The sequence below is a fragment of the Cynocephalus volans genome, chromosome 1, assembly GCF_027409185.1.
Source record: "Cynocephalus volans isolate mCynVol1 chromosome 1, mCynVol1.pri, whole genome shotgun sequence".
Taxonomy (NCBI): Eukaryota; Metazoa; Chordata; class Mammalia; order Dermoptera; family Cynocephalidae; genus Cynocephalus; species Cynocephalus volans.
Genome location: NC_084460.1, coordinates 127,292,224 through 127,312,418, shown reverse-complemented (window position 1 = coordinate 127,312,418; position 20,195 = coordinate 127,292,224). Strand labels below are relative to the sequence as shown.

Below are 20,195 nucleotides of genomic sequence, written 5' to 3'. Positions count from 1 at the left end.
AGATGTTGCAAATTTTCAAAATATAATTTTCACTCTTCCCTATTTTGCAGTTACAGTACAACTGAATGCACTTCTAGATCTTCTGATTTAGTATACTAATAAAATCAAATTTATGATAGTTTTTATATTTTGATAATTATACTTTGAAATAATTGGTTTTCTTTGAATTATTCTCTCTCTTTGTGCATGTGTGTGTATGTGTGTGTGTGTGTGTGTGTGTGTGTGTGTGTGTGTGTGTGTGTGTGTATGCAATTTTGGTTTTTTACTTTGAGGTAACTGTAGATAAACAGGTAGTTGTAAAAAGTTATACAGAAAGATACCATGTATCCTTTACCCAGTTTCCCCCCCAGTGGTAACATGGTTCAAAACTATAGTACAATATAGTGACTCGGATATTGACAATGATATAGTCAAGATGCAAAACAGTTCCATCACCACAAGGATCACTCCTGCCTTGTTTCCCTTTACAATCATACTCACCTTTTTCCCACACCCCATAGACTGTGCTTATCCCCTGGCAACCACGAATCTGCTAATCTGTTCTCCATTTCTACAATTTTGTCACTTCAAAAATGTAACATAAATGGAATAATATGAGTAGACGGTGTAATCTTTCAGAATCACCCTTTTTCACTCAGGCTAATTCTCTGGAGATTCACCCAAGTTGTTGCTTACTGAGCAGTATTCCATAGCATGGATGTACCACAGTCTATTTAACTAACTATTCACTCAACCACTGAAGGACGTCATTGCTTCCAGCTTTTGGCTATCATGAATAATCCTGCTATGAACAATCGTGTACAGGATTTTGTGTAAACCTAAGCTTTTATTTCTCTGGGTAAATGCCTAGGAGTACAATTACTGGGTCATACAGTAGTTTCATGTTTAGTTTAGGTTTGTTTTTCTGTTGTTTATTTTTTTAAACTATTAAACCGTTTTCAAAACTTTAGGGAATTTTGCATTTTAACAGCAATGTGTGAGTAATCCTGTTCCTCTGCATCCTTATCACCATTTGGGGTTCTTATATCTTTTAAAAATATATTATTATTATTAGCCATTCTGATAGATATGTAATGATATTCCATAATGGTTTTAATTTTCATTTCCCTAATGGCTAACAATATTTTACATCTTTGTATTTTTATCTCATGTGCTTATTTTCCATCTGTATATCTTCTTCAGTGAAATGTCTGCTCATGTCTTTGGCTCACTCTGTAATAGAATTGTTTGGATTTTTTACTTTTGAAATTTGGGAGTTCTTTAGATAGTCTAGATAGTAGTCCATTATAGAATACTGGGTGTTTTTTGTTGTTGTTGTTGTTTTCTTTTCTTCAGCTCTGTAGCTTGTCTTTTCATCTGCTTATTAGTATCATTTGTAGGGAAAATGTTTAACTTCAATGAAGCCAAATTTATTAATTTTTCTTTTTAGGAATTGTGCTTTTGGTGCCAACTATAAAAACTATTTGCCTACCACTAGATTCCAAATATTTTCTGTTTTATTTTCTAAAAGTTTTATTGTCTTATGTTTTACAGTTAAGTTCATGATCCATTTTGAATTAATTTTTGTATAAGATATGAGGTTTAGGTCGAGAATCTTTTTTTTTTTTTTTTGGTCTAAGGATGTCCAATTGCTCCATGCTCCATTTATTGAAAAGCCTATCTTTTCTCAATTTCTTTTATACCTTTGTAAAAGTTGGTTCAACATGTTTGTGTGTATGTATCTCTGGGTTCTCTTTTCTGTTTTATTGGTCTATGTATATGTTCCCCTGCCAATACCACACTGTATTGAATACCATAGCTATATAATAAGTCATGAAAACAGATAGAGTGATTCCTCCCAATTTATTCTTATTTTTCAAAATTGTTTTAGCTATTCTGGTTCCTCTGACTTTCCACATAAATTATTAAATAATCATCTTTATACCTACAAAAAATCTTTCTGGGATTTTGATAAAAATTGCATTAAACTTATATATCAATTGGAGAAAATTTACATTCACTGTACTGAGTCTTCCAATCCTTAAAAATGATCTGTCTCTTTATTTAGATATTCTTTACTTTATTCCTTCAGAGTTTCATGGTTTTCAGCATATAAAAGATGAAGAAGTTTGGTGATTTGCATCTAAATATTTAATTTTTGAGCAATTATAAATGATATTGTATTTTTAATTTGGGGGGCCAAGTGCACATTGTTAGTATATTTTTATTAAGTACTGATCTTTTTAAAAAACTTGTTTATCATGTAGCCTGTGACCTTTCTAAACTCACTTATTAGTTCTAGTAGTTTTTTGCTTTTGTTTGTTTGTTTGTCTGGCAGCCAGCCAGTACAGGGATCAAACCCTGGACCTTGGTGTTTGGTGTTAGTACTATACTCTAATCAACTGAGCTAACCAGTCCTAGTTATAGTAGTTTTAAAAATATTTTTTTTTGAGATTTTCTACATATACAATCATATCATCTGACAATCGAAACAGTTTTATTTCTTTTTGATCAATATGCCTTTTATATCCCTTTTTTGCTATTGCAATGGTTCAAACTTCTAGTACTATATTGAATAAGACTGGTGAGAGCAGATATCCTTGCCTTGAACCCAATAGTAGGGAAAAAATATTCAGTCTTTCATCATGAAGTATAAGGTTATCTGTAGGATTTTGTAGATGCTTTATGCAAAATTGAGGCAGTTCACTTCTCTTCCTTGTTATCTAAGAGTTGTTTTCATGAATGAATATTAAATCTTATCAAATGCTTTTTCTGCATCAATCAATATGATCATGTGATTTTTTCTTCTTTAGCTTGTTAATATGGCAGATTACATTGACTAATTTTCAAATACTGAATGAGCCTTGTATTTCTGGAATAAACCACACTTGTCCATATCATTTAAATCATTTTATACATTGTATAATTGTATTGGTAATATTTTGTTAAGAAATTTTGCATATATAATCATAAGGGCCATTTTTCTGTAGTTTTGATTTTTGTACTGCTTTTTTTTGTTTGTTTTTGGTATCTGGAAAATACCAACATCATAAAATGAATTGGTATGTCTCCTATCCTCTCTGTTTTCTGGAAAAGATTTTGTAGAACTTGTGTTAGTTTTTCTTTAAACATTTGAAAGAATTCTCTCAGGAACGCATCTTTTCTTGGAGACTTATTTTGGGGACTTTTAAAATTACAAATCCAAATTTGCGGTGTGGTGTTTGGCTTGAGCAGAGCAGTTATTGCCTAAATGTTTTTACCTATGGGCTGCTCCTTTCCTGGCTCTTTGGCTAGACAGAAAAAAAACTTTCATACAGACTTGTCTGTTGTTTGTTTTTCTCTGTTCCTGTTGGCATTTTCAGGCTGCTGCTTTCTTTACTTCCGAGTCTGGGATATATGAGACAAAAAGAAAACTCAGAAACTCACTGCCCTATCAGTCTTTTAGTCTCAAGGTGCCTAACTAGTCCATCTTCTTCTCTCCAACTTTTGCAGTTTTCTTATGTTTATTTTATATATAATGTCCAAGGTTTTTAGCTGAACTTAGTGGGAGAAAGAAAGAAAAGCAAATCTGCTCCATCTTCCTGGAAGTGGAAGTCTGAATTATGTATTTTTGATTATGTCTTAAAAATTATTGCAGAAATAAGTCCATTGGATTTATCAAACCGTCAAAGGAGGCTGTGTCAAACAAAAGGTGAGAAAGCTTTTCTCTAGGCATTCCCTTACAGTGAGTAGTCCACAGCCACTCTGCTTTTCATTCTGTCCCTGTAGCTGACCAACTGACCAGTGTTTATATTGTTATTAAACCTATCCATTGTTATACCCTGCCTGTGAGCTGACATTAAATGCTTAGCACAATTCCAGACCTCACAGGAATTCTCCTACGTATAAGCCAGGCTCTGTTCTAATCTATATCCTGCCTGAGTATGGGTAATACATTTACTTCCCACGTGCATAGACATGTGCATTGCCTAACTTCAAACACCATCGATGATGTAAGTTATAAGCTGGATTCAAGGTCAGTGTCCCAATCCTAGACTTTATTGAGGCCATCATGGCATTTTGGAAAATAAAATCTAAGGAAAAATACTTTGTTTGGGCAAATAGAATATTTTTAAATCAAAAGTCAAACTATCACTTTCAAGAAACTGGAATAAAACAAGATCCATTCATTCCTTTTGAAATATTTAGTCACAAATTAAAATAAACATCCATATAACTTTAGCTTCAAAATTCACTAGTGAGTCAGTGGAGTTACTCTCAACCTAGGGACAGGCATTTCAGTTTGGGGGGAAGAAGAGCCAGCCAGCTGTGGCATATCCAGATAATTCCTTCCCATCTTTCTGTAGAGAAAGAAGTTCATTAAGGCCTCAAAAAAGCCCTTTTCATGGATAAGCTTTCTTAGTGGCAATTAGCACAGTTGCACTAGCAGAACTGAAATGGAGAAAGAGAAAAAGAGAAAAGATAAAAAGATATGTGGATTAAAGTAGAGGGTGAACCCTTTCTCTGCCAGGATAAAGCCTGTCATGCTGACTAATGCTCTTAAGCCCCTAAGGGGCCTCTGCAGTGAGCTTTAGCAGTCTCAAGTTTTTCAAATGAGAGTATTATTCAAGGAAAATATTTATTGATCTTCTCAAAATGTGGTGGGTGTGAGATTTACGATTGAGAAATTATGTTAAGTAATTAATTTATTTACTTACACAAGTGCTGATCTTGGATTCCTTGTAAATTAAATTGTCTACAAGGACAGAGTCATGAAAAGGACAACCATGCCTCTCTCAGCGAAGTTAGTGACAGTAACCAAGTCAGGAAATATTTGGGGCCTAACTACTGGCCCACCTGACTTGATTGGATGGCTACTCATCAGCTGTGTGTTATTTTTAATAATTTGTTAGTCTATAGCTGAAATGAAGGTTTGTCCAAGTAGGAAAAAGAATATTGAAAATGGAAAAATACTAGACACATGTACAATTATTCTCTACCTCACTCCTCCCTGGGCTTTGGAATCGTTTATATTGAGCAATTTGAGATACACTTAAAATTTAAGCTGTCACTTTTTCTTAATACAGAGAAAATATGGCTCAAATGTTTGACTACAGTTGAAATTTATGGATTTGGATAACAAAGGAACTTAAAATTTAAGGGCAGTATGAACTGGAGGAAAACATAACAAATTTGCATTTCCTTATTTTTCAAAGGGGAGATTTCTATATTCTTATAGCACTTCTGGATGCCAGCTGATATACCTGGACCCCAAACCATGCAGTCAGCATTGCCGTGATTTCCACAGCATTCCTGGGCTCAAGTGGCTGCAGTGTGAAGGTGACTGGGCACAGATGGGCAGAGAGAAATGGAGCTGCTATGCAGATGAATGTAGCATGAGAACAATCACCCATGCCCCTAGAGCCTGGGGGAGGCAAAGGAAAGTCTGTCCTTTCACATCCCTCTGCCCTCTTAGTCTATAATCCAGCTCAGAAGAGCTAGGAGATAATGAGGTGAGAGCCAGAATGACTGCTGAAAAACATCACTTGAGAAAACAGTTTTGTGCAACAGATATGCACAAAATGGTATTGCAGCCTTGTGTTATCCAATCACAAAGGAAAGGAAACCTGAAGAATCTTTCTTGCTCTGTGTTTGATTGACATAGGATATTTAAATAGGTTCATGATGAAATGAGTGCCTATCTTAAGATCCAATATCACTACTTTTAGTTCATTTTGTTTATCTCCAAAACTAGAGCAATATATGATAGGCAATCTCTACAACATACTTTCTCAGCAAAAGAGTATAGGGGTGACAAAGCACAGGGCTGGCATGGGGACTCCTTGTTCTATGCTCCCCGATCAGAGCATGGCCATCTCTGTTCTTGCTGCATGCCGTTCAGGCAATTGGGAGGAAGACTGAGGGGAGCACAGCTCTGCTCAGAGTGTCTTTTGCACAGCCCCTCCTTTTCATAAAAAGCTCTGGAAATATCTCTGCAAAGTAACCATCCTTTTTTTTTTTTTTTTTTTTTAAACTGGCTTCCAGATCCCACTTTAACAAACAGTAGAGAGGAAGTGGAGTCGAGTCGAGAAGAGGACTAAAGGATGACAGAACTAGGAAGGACAGAAATAAAAACTACCCAATCAGTCTATTCTTCCATTATAATTGCACACTGGAATCTTGGAAGATTCTCTCTCAAGTGTTCTTTTCACTATGATGCCGGGAAGATGGTAGACCTGAAAAAGCCAGAGATTCTGAAACTCTACAAAACATGATCTCATCAATAATATATACCTTCCCCACAGCTTGGTGAAATAAAATATTAATATGTTCAGTTTTAAAGAGGGAAGCAAGACTGTATGCTGGAATGTATTTCATCCAGTATCTATGCTCTTGTTCATACCTAACGTGCTCCAGTGATTTCCATGGTCTCCTCCCCGAATGCCACCCTGACTTGGGTCCATATACCTGTGTCAGAAGGGAGAAGCCCTGGGCTCTCAGGCTAATACACAACAGGCTGGTGGTTCAGAGGGGCACATGGGATATTGTTATTTCCAGTTTTGAAGTCTTCCAAGTGCTTTTTTTAAGCTTCTTTTTTTTCACCTTATCTTTTCATTCTGTATTGTGTATTCAAGGTGTGAGCTTCATGTCACTCATTAGCACCCCTAAGACAGCTCTCCACTTGTTCTAAAATATAAGACTAGTTATTGAGATGAGATTATAGAAAGCCGAAAAATTCAGGTAGGTTTCATATCATTCCAAATCAAGGGAAATGTTAATGTGTCTTGATAGGACGTCATTAAGTCTTTATGACAGCAATAGTAGGACTGGTAAGGGAAATGTAATATCCTTCACATGAAATTTGGAAAGCTGGTCTTCAGGACTCTAGGATTCAAGCTGGAAAATGTGCACATACAGGATCATTTATCATCTTTGTGTGTTCCACTACTCTTAAAAAATGTTAATGAAAAAAAAAAAGAACTCTAAAGACTAATTTAATAATGTTATATAGTTGTTTAGCCATCAAAAAAAGTGCAGTTAATCTTAAAGATACTTACTTCAAATTGCATCACAAAAAGAATCAAAGATACAAGAAAATGACATCCAGATTTACAAAGTGTTGTTCTAAAAGAACACCAGACAATATTTACTGCAGTGGTTTCAAACAGATTTTTGGAGAACCCTGGAACTCCACTGAGTTACTTCAGAGGCTCCTGGGATGGGGGCCAGAGAGAGGTGAAAAGACATCAGATAAAAAGGGCTCTAAATTCTTTAGCTTGCTTCAACTGGAGAAGTTCCTCTTTTATCTGTTTTATACTATATCATAGTCTGATGTGAGTTAGATACATATTTACTGAAACCATCCCCTATTTTTAGAAAACACCATCTTCCTTGACCTTGTGGGCAGAATTAAATGAAATATCATAATGTGAAAAATCACATATAAAATGTACATTTTAGAATAATAAAAGTAATATAAATCATGAATTTTGTATCATTGAGGAGCTATTTTTTGGTAACAGTTATATTGTGTATGTGTATCACTGAGCATTACGGACTCCCAACACTGCCAGATTTTCATGTCAGAATTTTTCTAAACTTAAAATTGCATTATCATACCTACAAAATTAACATTCTAAATTACTTAAAATAAATATGCATGGCTGTGCACCTGTGTATTGGCCATGCAAATTAGCCCATGAAAATATACCTATAGATTAAAATGAATTGGGATATAGAAATAAATGAAATCAGTTGGTCAATTTCAATTTTTAAGAAATCCTACTACTCACATAAATTTAGGTTAAGTGGTCATTGTGACCCATAAGAACTCTCCACCTCTCAAAGCTTCACGTTCCCTAAGCTGTAGGGAGCAGCCCATGAGGGGCAATGATAAATGCATTGCTGATGGGGTTGCTAGAAATGCTGATGAAGATAATGTTGCAAAAAGGAAATAAGAAGAAGACAAAGACCTTCATGTAAAAGCACCTACAAAATGTGTTATAATGCATGTTGTGCAAAGCAAATGAAATATACATTTTCCCTGCAACCCAGAAGTTTACAAACTGAACAGACCATATTTCAGAGGACAATTATTAACAGGATTATAAGTAACTAATAGGAGGAAGGATATCTCAATATCAAAGGATAACAGATGTGATAGCTGGAAGTAATGCTGGTAATCATAAGTGGTATTAAAAACCCAAGTGCCTACAAAGTCAGGCAAATAGCGTGTGTGTATTGGCCATGCAAATTAGTTCACGCAAATATGTCTATATCCTGACTTTGTGAAGTGGGTTGGGTGGGAAACAACTGAGCAGGATGATTATTGCAAAGTGTACACAGTCAAACAGTCTAAAAGGGAGAGGTTTCATCAGGTCCATCCCACTGTAACCATCAGAAATAAGGTTACCAGTGATTGAATTCACCAAGGAAAGTTAAATACAATTTTCCTGATTTTTTAAACTCAACATTACATTCAATAAATAAAAAAATTAAAATTGTAAGAACCAAACAAATATGACTTGCAATCATTGACACATGTGCTCTCAGAGGTAACTGTTGAGGGACTTGAGTCCACAGAGGTTAGTGGTGCACACAAGCTGATGAGTGGCCATTCACTGCTTAGTTTTCAGCTCTTCTAGTCCTTAAACAAATAAACTGCATCTTAGAAATTATAAAGGGAAGAAAACTTCCCTCTGTCCCACGTCTCAATTTTCCCTCCATTGCTGGAGGCTTCAATGACGGGCAATGTGAAGACTGGCACCTCAGTTTCAGCTTAACAACATTGTGGGCAGCTCAGTGGTGGCCCTAATACAAACGAGCCACAGCCTTCGCCTTTTCCACATCCTGCTTGTTTCCCTTCTCCTGCCAGCCGTAATGTCAGCACTCTGCTTGGACCAACACTCATCCATCAAAGCCTTGAGGGGAAGAGGTTACTTCTCTCTGCCAACTCCCTCTCCTATGTAAAATTCCAGAAAAATCATGTCCTCCCTCCCACTAAAAGAGCTGCAAGTTATTTTAAAGGTTTAGGTCAGAATGGATTTCAATGGCATTCATTTTTCATTTCTCATCCACATGCCCAGTTTTAAAATTGTTCCACTTTAAAAATATTTTTATTTTGCTATTTTGGTTTCTACTTTTTGGCTGGCATTCATTTCTGTCAAGAGGAAAGAAGCAGAGAAGCAGTGTTGTACATGTCAGATGGAGGGAATCTGCTAAGTGTCATTGAGATAAAAGACAACGGCCTATATTCTGCAGCTGTTATGCATGAGCACGCCATCCTTCTGAATAGGGTTAGGGTTAAGGTAAATTATTCCTGAGAAATAGCTTATGCAAACATTGCAATCTCCAAATAGTGTCTAATAAAAATTAAGCATGCTTCTTTTTCTATCTCATCTCTAAGTAAATGGGTATCTTGCCACTTAGCATAACCTCAAGAAGTAACCTTGTCATATCTTGCCAACTGAACAGTATTATAACTTGTCAGTGTGGATGGCAGAGTTCTGCAGCAAGTTCCTCTTGCAAATGGAAAACACACTGGTTGACAAACAGAATGGAACATTGTGCCTGTTCTTATTGGGATAACATCAATTGGGAATTTATGCCTAGACTTAGGGGCTGAATAAAGAGAATCAAGCATTTTAAAGATATCGTAAAGTTTTCTCTCTAACTCCTCATGTGATGTGGTATTAAGAAAAGGGGTTTAACTGGACTTCAACTATCCAGTAAACTTACATTTTTTACTCATTTTGAGTCCTTCATGAAGACTTCAACACTGACATGTCTGGGGTCATGCTAGGTACCAAGAATCAAAAACTAATTAATATATTCTGTAACTTTCAGGTGTAAAAATCAAACACAATTAAGACAACAAGAAGGCAAGTCACAAACTGGGAGAAAATATTTGCAAAAGACACATTTGATAAAGGACCATTTTCCAAAATACACAAAGAACACTTAAAATTGAACAATACAAAAACAACCTAATTAAAAAATATGCCAAAGACCTTAAACAGACATTTCACCAAAGAAGATATACAGACGGCAAATAAGCATATTAAAAGATGCTTCACATATTATACCATTAGGAAAGAGCAAATTAAAATGATGAAATACCACAATAAACCTATGAGAATGGCCAAAATCCAGAACACCAACAACACCAAATGCTGATAAGGATGTGCAGAAACAGGAAAGCTCATTCATTGCTAGTGGGAAGGCAAAATTAAAGGACAGTTTGGCAGTTTCTTTCAAAACTAAACACACTCTTACCATGTGATCCAGAAAATCACATTCTTTAGTATTTACTCAAAGGAGTTGAAAACTTATGTCTACATGAAAAACCTGTATACAGCTGGTGATAGCAGTTTTATTCATAATTTCTGAAACTTGGAAGCAACCAAGATGTCCTTTAGTAGCTGAATGGATAAATAAAATGTGGTACATCCAGGCAATGGAACAATGTTCAGCACTAAAAAGAAATGAGCTATCAAGCCCTGAAAAGATATAGAGGAAATACAAATGCATATTACTAAGTAAAATAAGCCATTCTGAAAGGGCTTCATACTGTATAATTTCAACTATATGACATTCTGGTAAAAGCAATATTGTGGCATCAGTAAATAGATTGTAGTTGCTAGGGTTTGGTGGGAAGCAGGGAGAGGTACAAATAGGTGGACCACAGAGGATTTTTAGGGCAGTGAAAATACTGTTTGATACTGTAATGGCAGGTGCATATCATTATACAGTTGCCCACACCCATAGAATGTACCACACCAAGAATGAACCTTAATGTAAACCATGGGCTTTGGGTAATAATAATATGTCAGTGTAGGTTTATTAATTGTAACAAATGTATCACTCTGTTGGGGGATGCTGGTAGTGGTGGAGGCCATGCATGTATGGGGACAGGAAAATATCTGTACCTTCCTCTCAATTTTGCTGTGAACCTAAAACTGCTCTAAATACAGTAGTATTTCTAAAAATCTAGTACAACATATAAGGGAATATTTTGACAAGATGGAAAAGATCACTAAATATTTGCATGTTTGACATTTTCCAATATAATTTTCTTTGACAAGGGAGAGGGCTTAAACTAGGATGAAGACATAGGGCAGAGGGTGGAATTTGTTGCAGAGGGAAGTCAGGGTAGGGCAGGAGAGAGAAGAACACAGGCACTGAGACCACTGAGGGCTACGGATTCCATCACCCCTACCACATGCACTTGTGTAAGGCTGAGTGGGGGAGCAGGATGAGCCTTCTCCAAAGAGGGATGGTGGGCTTTGTGGTATAGTCCTATTTTTGCTATAAAGTGGTTATTCCTCCTCTGCAAAAACTTATCCAACCTATTTCATATTAGAAGATCAAATTATACAGAAAGTAAAAAGTGATATAATATAAAAAATATTCATTTGAGAGATAGGTAAGAGGGTTAGAACATAGGTTTTTTTCCTCACAAATATGTATTACCCCACAGCCTAGAGGGTGGTCATTCTATCAGCTTTACTTTACCTCTCTCCCCCATCTGATTCCTCCTTGGTGGGCAATGTAAGCATTAGGACAAATTCTCGTTGAGTCCTCGGTAAAGGAGTGGCTCTGTACCCTCTCATCATTCCAAGGAAACACACAAACACATGTGTGCATGTGCATATACACGCACGTGCACACACACACACACACACACACACACACACACAGATCCTGCCAAAGTGAGAAAGTGAGAGAAGTTCCATTCAAGCAGTGCAAGAGCAACTGAGGGACACACAATCACAATGGCTTGCTGGGGTTCTGCTCTCACATAGGCTCCCCAAAAGAAGTCACCCTGGCCAAACCAGGCTTGGTTTTCTTGGGGTTAGTCTTCAGGGCCTGTCTCCTATTGGACAAGTATGTTTCTGGCAAGAGGGAGTTGATTTCAGCCACACACCTAGAGACTCAGAGCTTCAAGCAAGAGAGCAGAACTGAATATCTCTGAAGTTTCTCTTGAACAAAAATAAGTCTTCATAAGCTAGACTGACACACATTAGAGGTGTCTCATTAGAGTATGAGCTCCATGACAGTAAGGACTTGTCCACCAGAGCCACTGTTGTATATCTCAGATTCAGCACAGAGCCAGCTATTGTAAGTGTTCATTACATATTTATTAGATTAATGCATTAAATGTTAAAGATAATTATTTAAACTAAAATTCTAATTCTGGCACATTGAATTTTAATTTGAGTACATTTTTCTTCCATGAGCAGCCAGGCTTATCTCTCCTTCCATCTTGTACATATACAAAATAACATTATTGTATAGAAACACTTGCTGTAATCAAACCCTAGCATCCTATAGAAATTAAAATTTCCTGAACATTTTTGCCATCTGAGCTGTCTTCACAAGTGGGTGCTGATATCTTTAGAGCCACACAAATCGATAAACCATTGAGAGTAGAGCACCTGCAATGGGAAAACTTCTCTAGGACACATCTGCTATAAGGGATTTGTTTGGGCTACAGACACTAATGAGTGTTCTAAAATTGTCTGGAATTTTCTCCATGATGTTGAGGAAAGGCTCAAAGAACATCTTTAATAAACGTAGTTACTTCAAAGTCTGTAATCAATAGAAAGTCCATACTCAGTTGCATACAACTTACAACATTTTCAATATACTTAGATATATAGCTTTAGGCCTATTTCTCTAAACGTGTAGAAATCATAATAAAATAAACTTTATGGAAATTGGTTAATTTAAAAATATAGAAATTATCTAACTTTAAGTTTCTATTTAGACTAATAAATCAAATTTGTCCTCCTGTTGCTGCTAGGTTAGGGAATCACAAAAAGGATTATTCCTTTTTCTTCCCCAAAGATTGATTTGACATAAGTACATTAAGTATAAGGAGAACTAAATATTACTAGCAAATTTATCAAGTAACAATGTAAAAGACCAGGAGAAGGAATAAAGTGTCAAATTGAATAATATAAATTGAAAATAAATCCATAGATGTATTAATTAATGTAAGACTTGAGATCCAGCAATGAGCCAAGCATTATGCTAGGAACTGCACATGAGGTAGAGAGTCAGAGAGAAGTGGTCCTGCCTCATGCATCCTACAACAGTCCAGTGAGGGAGAAAGAATTAATAAATCTTTGCATAAACATAAAATTTCAAAATGTGATAAGTGCTCTGAAGGAAAGGTACAGACAACATGTAACAGGAATCCTGATCTGGTCTAGGGGGATGCAGGGGAGATGTTCTCAGGCATCCATACCTGGGCTGAGATCTGAAGGGTGAGGAGGAAGGAGGTAACCAGGTAGGGAGAGCACAGCACACGCAGGGAGCTCCCGCTTTCCACAAATACCTGGAACTGGATAGTGCAGTCTGAGTAGAAAGAATGAGGCAGAAAGCGGTTTATGGTTATGTGGCTAAGAGGTTGGCAGTCACCCAGGGCCCTCAGGCTGTGATAGAGAATTTGGTCTTTATTTTCAGAACAATGAGAAGACTTGGAAGGTTTCTAAGCATGGATGATCTGCATTGTTCTTGCAACCTGGAAAGTGGATTACAGCAGAGCAAAATCAGAATTTGGCGAAATTAGTAAGGAGGCTTTTTTCCCTAGTCCAGATGAATTGGGACAGTAGTTTGGATTGGAGTGGTCATGGTGATGGTACAGAGGTGATTTGAGCAGTATTCAGTAAGCAAAAGCGGTAGGGTTTAGTCATATAATGGACGTGGGGGATTAAATTAGGAGAAGCCAAAGGCACCTTCAGAAAAACAACAACAACAACAAAATTAAAGAACTCGGAGGCTCTGTTATGGATTCAATTGTGTCTTCTCAAAAAAGGTATATTGGAGTCCTAACTCCCAGCACCTCAGACTATAACTTTATTTGGAGATCGGGTCTTTACAGAGGTAATCACATTAAAATGAGTTCATTAGGGTGGGTCCTAAACCAATGGGACTGACTGAGTGACAGACACAGAGGCAAGGCCATGTAAAGAGACACAGGAAGACAACAGCCATCTACAAGCCAAGGAAAGAAGTCTGGACCAGACTATCACACCTTTCAAAGGGACTGAACTTGCTGACACTGTGATTTTTGGACTTCAAGCCTCCAGAACTGTGAGACAATAAATTTCTGTTACTTAAACACTCAGTTTTTAGTACTTTGTTATGGCGGCCCTCGCAAACTAACACAGGTGCCTAGAGCCTAAGTGAGCTATTCTTTACATAATAGACACAAGCTTGGGAGGTCATTAACAGAGAATTTCTGTATACCCTTCACCCAGTTTCCCTTAATGTTAACATCTGACGTAACCGAGGCACGTTCGTCAAAAACTAAGAAATAGGTGCTGGTTTATTACTATTGACTTAAATGCTATCTTTATTCAGATTTCACCAGTTTCTCCACTACTGTCTTTTCTATGTCCAGGATCCAATTCAGGATCCCACATTGCATTTTGTCTTTGTGTCTCCTTGGTTTCATCCTATTTGTGATCTTTTCTCACTCTTTCTTTCTTTTTCATGACCTTGACAGTTTTGAAGAATGCTGGTTAGGAATTTTGTTGAATATCCTGAAATTGGGTCTGTCTTATATTTTTCCTCATGGTTGTACTAGAGTTAAAGGTTTAAGGGAAGAATACCAGACTGGTAACATGCTCTCCTGATCACATGCAATCAAGGTTCATGATAACACCATGACTTATCACTGATGACATTAACCTTGATAACCTGGTTAAGGTAGTGTTTGCTAGATTTCCCCATTGAAAAGTTACTAGATTTTCCTCTCCATACTCTCTTCATTGGAAGAAAATTACTACGTCCTGTACACACTCAAAGTAAGGAGAAATTTAGATTTTATTTTTAAAGGCTAAAAGAACAGAGTTTTGAGAGTAATTCTGTTTTTTAAATGTTTATTTTTTTACTACTGGCTTGACCCACACCTCAGCAGTGAACTAAAACAGCAAACACTGTGATCCAGCTGGCTCTCAAGGCAGAGCTTCTGAGCACTAAATGTTGATTTTAGATTGCAAGAAAATTACTAATGACTGAAAGGCAGTATAGAAATTTCAAGGCAGAATAGATCAACTGAAGACACTGGATAAATTAACTACATAAAAATTATTTATAAATATTGCCCGTGACTTAGCAGATAAAGGTCGGTGTATGTTCTTGGATGACAGCACCTTCAAAACCAGGTCAGCTAATTTGCTAAGTGGTGACAGTATTGGCTAGGCACAACATAGTTCCTAAGGATAATTCAGAAGGGTGGTGAAAGATACATGCGATCCACTAATTGAGCTGGGTAAGGAGGTTCCATAACAGTTCACCTCTCACAACAGTTGGACAGTGCTTTGTATCCTGTCAAGAGCAATTTGCAACAGTCACTTAATTGCTTATATCATCTAGTGGTCCAGCACAGGATAAGTTCATAGACATCATTCACTGCAAACATCTCATGGTATAAACAGGGAACCGAGGCCTTAAAATCTTTGCTGGCATTCTCAAGTTTACAGAAAAACATATTGGCCCAGGAGGGACTAGAGTGAAGATTCTTGACTTTTCTCAAGTGTTTTTTCAATAATCTCTTGTTCCCTCTTATTTTAGACTCTAGACTGAAGCCATCAACAAGATCCAGATGGCTGTTCAACACCTGGTCCAGAAGGGCCATGCAAGCCAGGTGAATATAGCCTTAAATGATGATGATAATACACATACAATCTCCACTCTGCCTTCAGTTTTAAATAAACTCTTTGTATTCATACAGACTGCAGAAATGTGTTACATCATGGCTCACAGTGATAGAATTCAGCTTTATCTTAGGTCAAAACCTGTTGCCACAAACAACTTAAAAAGTGAGAAGCACCAGAAACTGGATAATGCATAATCTATGTGGTATATATTTTATTCTTGTTTCTCAGCACCAGCAATTAAATGAGACTGTCCATATAAACACTTACAAATGGTATTAACTATTCTTCTCTTTTATATTTTCACATTATTTTGTAACAGAGCATCCTTGATGAAAGTGCTTTCCATGTGAAAACTCTTGAAACACTGACTTAAGCTTACACAGTCATATTTACTTTTTAAAAATAAGAATGGGAGCAAAAAGAATAACTAGCACATATTAGTGACAAAAATGTTTGGATTATTTGTTAAATTATCAAAAATGATGACACAAATAATTGCTAGCTATTCCAGAGAATATCTTTAAACCGAGTCAATTTGTACTGTGTGTATTTCACCCTGGTGAACAAAACCACACACTGAGCTCAAGACACTTCCTGAATGTCAGACATTAGCACATGCTTGGACTTCCCGTGGTACACCGAATGGGTTAGACTTCTGTTACTATGTGTTTGCATCCATTCATGTACTTGAAGAAGGGTGTTTATACAATGCTGGTAGTTAATAATTCCCCTCTTCTTGCCAGGTAAATCAGCTTGGCCTAGAACTTACTTTCCTTCTTCCTACCCTCCTTCCCCTTCCTCCTCCCTCATCTCCTTCTCTGGCTCCTTCCCATCCTCACCAGCTGCACCGTCACTTCCTGTGGCATGTTCTCCTCTACTGTCATGCTCTGCTTCCACTCCTGCTATTGTTCCTCCTCCTTCTCTTTCTTCTGAGCAATCTACACAAGACCCATTCCAAGTAGTCCGGTACTGGAGTGGGAGGAGAGGCGGCACTATTCTTCTATGCCTGAATGGCCTATGAAGAGTCTGGCATCTGGAAGACTCCACCAGGAGCTCCAGAGCTGCTGCTACAACACCCTCCACATGTGAAATGCTGATCCTTCATGTTCTCATTCAACGTGCTTTGAGGTTATCTTTAGGTTTTCTTGTCCATTTTTTTTTTCTTTTTAAATTTATTCACCTAGAAGCACACTTTCGAAGTAGACTGTTACTGTAATTCTGGAAATTCTTAAAATCATGTAATACCTGTTGCCAAGGTAACAAGATATGGGGCAGATGAAGGGAACAGGGACCATTGATTACTTTCAAGTTCTCAAGATGTATGAATAGTGTGCAATAATATGACACTAATTAAAAAATGTAAGGGCCTTGGCCCACATCTAAGGTTACTCAAATGTTTCCCCAGACACAGCAATATTTAGCAATCTCTAGCAGATCATTTTTCAGTACTCTTGCTGAAATAAATGTTTTCTTTTTCCACCTACTTATCTACAATTTGTTATATCATCTCTACAAGCTATACCTAAGACCTTGCCCACTTTTTCTGGTTTTCCATTTTAGCAACATTGTGGTTGAGCCACTCAATCCTGGATGTATTTATCATAGAGAATAACATAATACTCATATTGCAAGCATACCAAAGGCTGGTATAGGTATCCAGAAGCCTCAGGTAAGAAAATAAAAAAACATGGATCTGACATTCAATTTTTCTCAGTATGAAGAACATACATGAAAATATCAAAGTTGCAGCTTTTTACCCACCACAAAGTACACATCATGACTAAAAACGTTCAATGATATTATTCTTTTTTATTACTTTGCAATAATTATACTATACAATGAATATGAATATATACCTCTGTTTTCAGCATACTTCAGAAATGAAAATGAATCACAATTCCTGACATTGTGGAATGTGGTAATTAGGAACTTTTAATGTTAACAATAAATTGTACACTTGACCAACCAGGTTCCAATGGTTCTAATGAATTTGTAACAGAAAAATAGAATTATAAATATGTTATTGTCATGATTATCACCACTTTACTGAATACATCATTACCAAATAACCTCATGGTGCACTCATGAAGAATAAAAGCTCATGTCTCTCCAATTTCAAAAAATATAAAAAATTATAAATTTGGGAATTTAAGGAATTAATGTCATATTAGTGTATAGTAGTGTTTGTGTATATTTGTAACACATTTGTCCCTAGATAGTCAACAAAAGAAAATATATATGTCCATTAAAATAAGGTGTTTTGAATTTTAATAAGTGACTCAAATATGAGAAAGACATAACAGGAGAATAACAATCACTTAATCTGATATAAAAACTATTACTTAAAAATATATCTGTTTTCATGTTTATTAAGAAAGGTCACGGGCTCAGGCATCTGCAGTCCCAAAGCAGAAGAGGGTTATACTGGGTGAATATAACCCAGAAATGCTCCTTGTAGGGGGCACTGAAGGAGCATCCAGCATGGGCACACTGGCTCTCGTGGGGATTCACTGGGTCAGAGGTCCCTCTGGTCAACATAGAAGAGACCCTGTGACATGAGAAAGAAAGTGGTTCCTTAAATCTCCCTCCCAATAATTAGAGCAGCCAGGGTTTCTTCCAGCAGACTGTGCACCTTCAAGATTAGGGTCAAGGGTACACCATAGTATGAACGTCATAAGAATTTGTCTGGAGGACAGAGGTGGTGAAAGGAACGGAATGAGCAAAGGCTGGACAGAAATAAGCCTCTCTCATTTTTGCTGTTTCACACCCCAGGAGAAGAGAAAAAAAATTCTGTAAAGAATTTAGAATGACACAGCTATTGAAAGTCAACTTTGTGCTCCGTATATCTGTATAATAAATTATCTTTAAAAATTAAAATAAATAAAAATTTAGAACCAAAAACCTACACACACCTCAGACATGTGAAGGGAGTGGCAGAGTAAAATTGGCAAGGAACTAAGAGCTATCAGGACTGTCAGGCTTTTTTAGCTTTGACTTGGAAACTAGCAAACTTGCTAAAAAATGGGCAAATCATATCACCTTCCTATGCCTTAGTTGTTTTGCCAGAAAAGTGAAGAGGTTTGCGCTTTCTGCAATCTCAGGTTGCCTTTGGTTCTATCATTCCTTGATTCTAAAGCAAAAGTACCACATCAGGAAGTCTTTGAGGGCAGCTACTGTCTTTGTTCCTTTCACTCCGCAGCAGGGCCCACAGTCCCTTGCTCACTGAGGGCTGTCAAATGGATGAGCACAACTCAGTCCTCCTAAAAAGCCACATCACATGGCTTTTCTAATTGTGGGACTCCATCCCATCTTCTCCTGTATAGAAACATGAGCTTCTTAAATAAAGAGATTGCCTTTCTCGCTATTTAAAAAAAAAAAAAAGCCAATGCCTAACATCTGTAGAAGATCCTTAATAGTGCTCCTCTGTCCTTGTTTAAAACACTTTCAAGGCTCCCCAGATGGTCCTGAGACCACTTAATTTAATTTAATTTAATTTTTTAAAAAACTTTTATTGAATCAAAATTGATTATACATATTTTTGGGGTTCAATGTTGACATATGTTGATCAAATCAATATTACTAGTATGTATATTGTTACAAGTCATACTTACTCTTTATGCCCCTTGTCCAATCTTTCCCCATCGTCCTCTCCCTCCCCTCTATCCCCTCTAATTGCCCTAGTTTTCTTCTCTCCTTCTGAAAGAATAATGGTTACTCTGTTGATTTGTTGCCTAGATGATCTGTCTAATGCTGAGAGGTATGATCAGGTCCCCCAATATTATCATAGAGTAGATGCATCTTCTGTCACCCTGAAATGGACTTTGTGGAGAGAGACATCCTCTTCTTTTCTTTACCTCTCCTGGTGACTCTCCCTGTGTCAGTGCACTCCAGTGGCTGGCAGACCATCTGTGTGGTGGTCGTGGCATCCAGCTGCTTTCATGGCAGCCATGGTTATTGTGGTGGCTGTGGTGGGCTACCCACATGGAGGTAATGTTTTTGGCATGCTCCTTGGTGCTGTCAGTGTGCCTGGTTGTGGGGAGTGTCCAGTCCCGGGCTCCATACCTCAGGTCCCCAGGCAGGCTCTGGTTGTGGGAGGGGGATCCAATCCCCTTCTCCATACCTCGGGTCCTGGGCATGCCCTGTGGGGCTGGTGTGGTGTGCCTGGTTGTGGGAGGGGGGTCCAGTCCCCGGCTTCATGCCCCAAGACCACTTAATTTTATAGGAGAAAAGTTAGTGACCTAGAAAGGGAATTCTCAAAACTTGACATAGCTTGTGAATAGAAGAACAAAGCAGAGATGTCAGAGTTAACTGATTTTAGTTGCCTCCAGGAACTCATATCTACCTGGTACTGCTAGAAGAACTTTTCATCAGACAGATATGAGGACTTTAAAAATATCCTATAATTTGACTTTTTTCAGGGAATGTAAAAAACAGAAACCTAAAATCCTAGTGTGCATGCATCCATTCATTAATCCTTAAACCATTCAGTGACTTACACAGGTTAGAAATTTTTTTCACCCATGAATGAGTGTTTCATTGGCTGGACTCAGAATACACAGTTTATTG

At 37.2% G+C, this 20,195-nt stretch overlaps 1 pseudogene; it reads right to left on the bottom strand.

The window, feature by feature from the left end:
* Positions 1–20,195, bottom strand: part of LOC134388065 (tigger transposable element-derived protein 1-like) — a 109,987-nt pseudogene that overhangs the window by 76,892 nt on the left and 12,900 nt on the right.